Here is a 6,403-nt window from a genome sequence, read left to right as displayed (position 1 = left end):
AGTTTGGGCAGCCCCTACACATGCATGGTGAGTCGAGGCAAAGGCCATTGCCCCACATATCTTTGACTCCATATCTAGCAAATGGATGATGACACACCAATGGCCAAGAAAGGCCTGGAAATTTCTTATAGAGCCACCGGCCTCCTGGGACTCTTCCACGCACACTGTGGCCAAGTCATATACCTTTCCAATTTTCCCTGAAGCAGGAAACAAAGCAGCCACCAGGTAGCGCTCAACAACTCGTGAGAAAGTCAGCAGGAAGGACCCGGATGCAGCGTTAGCTGCCAGGTCGCCCAATATTGACCAGGCCCACATTGGAGAGCATTGCTTGCCCCGCCCAGGTGGGAGGGGCCATGGGCAAAACGATTGTTCCCGGTCTCCGTGGGTTTGGCCCGGCCAGGGGGAGTACAGGAAGCCGAGAGGGGATACTGGGTGGACAGCAACCAAAAGAGCTGCATCATCACCACCATCCCCCTTTTTCTCAAGTGAGGTCAGTAAATGACAACAGGACACCTGACACACGGTCCAGAGCCTGCAGAGTGAAGTTGCAGAGTGATCACACCAGGTACCTGCTGCAGGAAGTGCATGGGGTGGTGGCACCCTGCTGCTCTTAGGTGCCGGTATCTAGACAGCACCAGGGTAAGAGTCCCCGGCTTAAGAAAGCCCGAGCGCAGGTCCAGGCCGAATATTCGGAGCAGGGGCAGGGTTTGGTTTCGGGTCACGGTGGAACTCGCAGGACCTGGAAAGCCTGGAAAGCCAACCTCGACCTCTTCAGCCACATTCACCACATAGTCCTCTCCTATGTACCTGGAAGCAGAAAATATCAGTTTCAGGCTCGCTTGCTGAGCGAGCCAGTCCACAGGTCGTGGCAGCCTTTTGGAACTGCAGCCCGTCCACCAGCCCCACCCACCTGCTCTTGGGGCTCCCGGGGCCATCTAGTGGACTCTGGAGCTTGGCGGCCGAGGGGACTGGAGCTGGGAAGGCCAGGTCCGCTCTCGCCTGCCACTCTTGCGGGCGGGGCTCAATCCATCCATGTCTCTGAATGCAGACTTGAAAAAATTCTATGGAGGGGCCTCCGACGACAGGGCCTCACAAGAGACCGTGGAAGGTCGATGGCTTGGTCTGGCCTCCAGCTCTACAGCGGGCTTGAGTTCGGATGCGGCCCATCCTCTCCCGTTCTCTGCGGAATCCCGTTTGGCTCCTGCGGGCGGAAGGGCATCACTGCTGGTCGACGTGCCCGGGAAGCCCTAACACTCGGACTGAGTTGCAGCTATGGTCACACCACTTTCTTCTGGAACTGTGGTCAGCCCAAACCTCTGCAGATACAATCTCCAGTGAACGGTTGCAGCGCCATGCATGACCATGATGACCCTCCTAGTGCCGCCAGTGTCCTGGAACTTTGCCTCAGGCACCTGGGCCAAATCCCATCCCTTACGGATGGATGTTCCCGGAGCCCCAAAGAGAGGAAACCACGTATATAGAAGTGGCCGCCAGAGGGCGCTCGAGAACCTGCGCGATTGTCAGTTGGATGGATCTGGATCACCGGGCGGCGACGGCGCGTCCGCGGTACGCCCACATCTAGTCCCGGCGTGCCTTGGAGCGCGTCTCTCGCCCAGCTGGGCGTGGAGGAGAGGTGAAGGGTTGCAGGCAGGCCGCCCTTCATATTACTTCCGTCCATCCCCTGGCGCAGCTTAAGCCCAGCCTGGGAGAGCGCAGGCGCCACATCAACCGGTGAACAGGAAGCCCCTGGTAGACACAGCGGGAGTGGCTGCATTGGTCGAACGCGGCCTACAGCCCTGCCACATGCTTCGGAGCCCGTGGGCTGGAGGCGCCGAGAACTCACAGCGTGAGGACTCAGCCACCCTTGGGCCCTTGAACCCACTGGTGGCACCTTGGTCAAGGCCCTGGAGGCACTAGAGCAGGCGGGCAGCACCAGCAGAAGGGCAGGGCCGGGTGTCTGATCGAGGTCAAGCCCGGAGTGCAGACTGGTTCAACTTTCTTGACCACAACCACCAGAGGGCACGCCAAACTATCCGGCTGCAAAATATTTCAATTTCGTGCAAAAATATTACCACGCCTATTACGGAGCTGATCAACAGGTCACAGCGACCTTCTGGAATTGTGGTCCGCCCACAAGCTCCCCACACCACCCCATCGTCCTTGAGTTCCCAGAACCATCTGGTCGACCCCGGAGCTTCGTGGCAGAGGCCAGGAGTGTGAGCGGGCGGGCTGAGCGCAGCTTCCCTGGTTCTGCTGTGTGGGTAGCAGCTGGGTGGTTGTCTCTGGATGCGAACTTGGGAAGATTCTGCGGAGGCACCTCCGACGACCATGCCTTATGAAGGCTACAAGCTGGCCTGTGTTCCCTACCCCCGTCTCTACGTATTGCTCGGCCCGTCCCCACCTCAGAAGCGGAACCTGGAAAATTTGGTAAGTCGAACCTGATGACCATGACCTCCGTGGGTACACATTCAGGAGGGGTGCGCCCTCCCCGTCCTCCTCTGAGAGCAGGGGCCGCCCATCCACATCTTTGGTCCAGGACTTGGAAAAATTTTTAGTGCCGCTGACGCCCGGATCCCACGCGTTCCCCCGGTCGAGCCTGTTGTGCCCTCCACGGCCGCCCTGCACAGCCTGGCCTCCACCTTTAGAGCGGGCCGGCCTTCCTGCGCTAGACACTGTCTCCCTTCCCCGTCAGATCCCCAGTCGGTCACCACAGCGGAGGAGCACAGGCCAGTGCTGGTGGACCCATCTGGATGGGGCATTGAAGCAACATTCACACCCATAACCCTGCAGGTACAATCTCCAGCAAATGGATGAAGCGCCAATGCCCGTGCATGACCAGGACGATCATGAAAGTACCGCCGGCCTCCTGGAACTCCACCCCAGGATTCCCGGCCAAATCCTATCCCTTACCGAGCTCCGGACAGAGGAGAAACTACCTGTCTAAAAGTGGCCGTCAGATAACGCCTCGTGGTGCATCTCTCATCTGTCCTGGGGCGGAGAGGCGAGATGATCAGAGAGCCACGTATGCCATGAATGTCTGTTCCTCGCCTGGCGTGCCTTAAACACGGCAGAGCAGGAGCACAACATTTATCATTAATACAAAACCCCAAGGAGAGCCCGGTGAGGACACCAACACCCGGAGATGCTGCGTCAGCATCGCCACCCCTTTCTCTTGCATGGCTCAGAGTCTGTATGGTGAGAGCCCACATAGGCATCGGACGCTATAGCCTGGAGACTGCACCACGGTGGTGTCCCCGGATGCACAGATCTGGCAGTGGGGGCAGAGACGGGTGTCAGGTTGTGGTCAAGCCCAGGGCCTTGCGTCCCCAAACTTCCAACTTCTTTGACCACAGACAACGTAGAGCGTGTCGGCATCCATATAGCAAAAAAATACCAATTTCTGGCGAAAAAAAAAATTACCGCTCTTGCTGACGGGGACGATCCACAGATTACATAGCTTCCTGGCACCGCGGCTGGGCACCAGCCCCATCGCAACACCCCATGACTCCTTCCCCCGGAGCTCTTGGGGCCACCTGGCGGCCGGAGATGGAACCGCAGAGCGAGTGGAAGCGAGCGGGCCGTGCGTGCCCTCCTTGGTTAGCCTGCACGGGCTCTGTAGGGAGGAAACTATATAAAAACGGCTGCCAGAGGGCGCCCGACAACCGGCGCAAACGGCGGTGGGACGGATCCTGATCACTGGCCGGCGAGGGCGCACCGCAGGCCCGCCAGATGCTCGACCTGCACCTGGTCCACCGGGAAGTCCTATTACCAACCTTCCATCCACGAACTATGGACTGTATATTTTTACTTTCTGCCCAATAAGGGGGTGTCCTTACCTAGTTCCTTCCTGCCACCGTGGTCATAAAGGCACAGTCCCAGTTCCTCTCTTTCTGCTTTCTGACCCCCCTGCTTGTGGCAGGCCTCACGTGGCCCTACATGGCAGGCTATGCTTCTCTTTTCCAAGAAAACTATGAGTAATAAACGGTCTTTCGATGGTATTAGCCTCTTCTGTCATCACTCAGTCACCTCCATTAATTAAAATCCCAAGGGCGCGGCTTTTACACAGTTGTAAAACTGGCAAGAGGCTATACTTGCATCTCAAAGAGAAGAGAAAGAATTTAAAATTAGAAGTTGCTAAGAGAAATGCGCTACGGAAAGATTGGAGGAAAGTTTCTGTCCCCTTTTTGCACCAGGGAGATTATGTTTTTATTTTTAATTTGTTTTTTACTCTTACACCCTTTCCCCATATTTCCTGTACACTAGATATTAATGAGATGGGTGGTTCAGGTGTTGTCCAGGTGGACAGTTGTGCAACGATGACCCTCCTGGAGATACATGGGGTGAGACGGGTCTGTGATAATGACATGGAGGCCTCTGCACATACATCCCAAGGACGCTGTGACAAGTGTGACACACTGACACCCCTCAACACAGCCTACACATATATATATTAAACCACGTCTATGATAGAAGAGACATGTGATACACATGAGACACACAACGGGCATACGCAACTCCCACCAGGGGCATGTGGGAAGTGGGGGAGGTGCTGACCCACCTCAGCAGCTATGAGGACACAAATGCACAAATACTTTGGGGAGACTTGTGAGACAAGCATGAGATATGGATGCCCAAAAGCCTGGGGTGTGGATAACACACACAATCACGCAATCCCCATGAACCGAGTGTGACTAGGTGGTCTTAACCTGGCTTGGAGAGAACAACCATCCCTACACCCTATCCTTGGCCCCACCCATGCAAGTTTGATGATGCCCTGGTGGTGGTCAGACAGTGAGCCAGTGCACACCTTGGCACAACCTGGAGACACACATTTGAAGACTGAATGTCAACACAGTGACACGTAATGGGAGGAAATCAGCCCAAGCTTGAGTAGCAGGAAAACTTCACTCAGAAATGGCGGCTAAGAAGGTTCAAGAGTCAGAGTCTGGGGGGGTAGGGCTGTAGTCAGGGGAGGTTTTGGGCTCTACTGGAGGGATCAGCATGCATGAGTCGGTTGCAGGAATAGTGGACCAAGGCTGCTCTGAGAGAGGAGGAACCATTTTGGTGGGTTATTAGTTATTGTTTGGGTGGAGATGATCATATAGCAGTGTGGCCATCTCAGGCAAGACCAAATTCTTTCCTCTTTCTGGTATTTAATGGGTTATTTAATCCTGAATAGACAAGTATTCCCACAATGCTCTTATCAGTCAGGGTGTTTTGAAATGCCTCCTCTGGGGTTGCCTTCGGGGCTAATATCAAAGCTGCATGAAATAATTAATGTGAACATTGCTTTTAAAAATTATTGTCTAGATTCTTTTGTAGTTCTAAGCGTGATGATTGGGTGTTCATGCTGTTGCGTGAGATGTTCCTCCCTCAAACCTTGTTATGACATCAGCACATTACCTGTCTGATGTGAAAAAAAAATTATGTCTAGAAATATATAAAAATAATTATGTCCTCACTTTGAGCCCTCCTTAGAGCTTTTAATATAATCACATACATACTTTATGTTGCTAAAGTTGCCATGAACCCTCTTTTGTGGTGTTTTATCATTATTGAACACACCCCTTTCAGTGAACAAAATTCAATTTTTACATAATTTATAGTGTTTTCAGGATAGCGTGTACAGTTTCTATATTGTTGGAGGAAGGAAGTTGTCTTCTGATGCCCCTTCTCTCTCTGTCTCCTCTCAGAAGGACTGTCTGGGCTATAGCTGTGTCCACACACGTAGCTGAGCCCTAAGATCTGTGAGAGTCGGAGATGTTACTTTCAGGAAACACTTCTTGATTCAAAGCAGAGGGCTAGCCTTTCCATACTTTGGAGCTCTTTGGCACGAGGTGGCCCATGAAGACTGCCTGAAGCAGGAGTAAGATACGCTCCGTGGGTGAAGGACCCTTGGAGGTTTATTCTTTCATCTTCTATTTTCCTCTGTCTAGCGTTCATATATGTGGGCACTCATGGGGGCCAGCCGTGGCCTTGCTTCTATGAACCAAAGTGTCAGGAGACCTCTGTCCTTTTCCCACACAGCAAGCACTGCGTTCTCTGTAGTGCAATGATAAGCATGACAGAGATATGGGCCCCTGCCCTCGGGCAGGGAAGGAGCTCATCATTAAGTATGGGAAACACATGTGGAAACAGATGAGTGCAATGACATTCCTGCTGCTGTGACAGAAATGTATCCAGAGTTGATGAGACAGAGGAGAGTCGAACCTTCAAGTCATGGCATGGTGAGCAGGGGTAGCGTTCCCTGGAGTCTGAGAGCTTTGATTCTTGGCATGGAGAGGAATTAAAACCCTTCTAAACTTTGCCAATAACCGGGGGGGATGCCATTAACTGTTATTCTTCAAATGGAAACATCACTTGGTTGTGTCCTCCCCAGGGCTTCGTGTCATTCTCAGCAAAC

At 53.5% G+C, this 6,403-nt stretch overlaps 1 non-coding gene across 1 annotated transcript; it reads left to right on the top strand.

Annotated features, from left to right (window-relative positions):
- The first annotated feature begins 5,310 nt into the window (after positions 1 to 5,310).
- LOC120617075 (small nucleolar RNA U13) lies at positions 5,311 to 5,413 on the top strand. The gene has a single exon (XR_005656767.1). It is a non-coding gene; the product is annotated as a small nucleolar RNA U13 (small nucleolar RNA).
- Positions 5,414 to 6,403: the final 990 nt, after the last annotated feature.

This window comes from Pteropus medius, unplaced genomic scaffold (genome assembly GCF_902729225.1).
Source record: "Pteropus medius unplaced genomic scaffold, Ma_sr-lr_union100, whole genome shotgun sequence".
NCBI classification, from domain to species: domain Eukaryota; kingdom Metazoa; phylum Chordata; class Mammalia; order Chiroptera; family Pteropodidae; genus Pteropus; species Pteropus medius.
The sequence above is the reverse complement of the archived record's forward strand: the minus strand, read 5'-3'. Positions and strand labels throughout refer to the sequence as shown.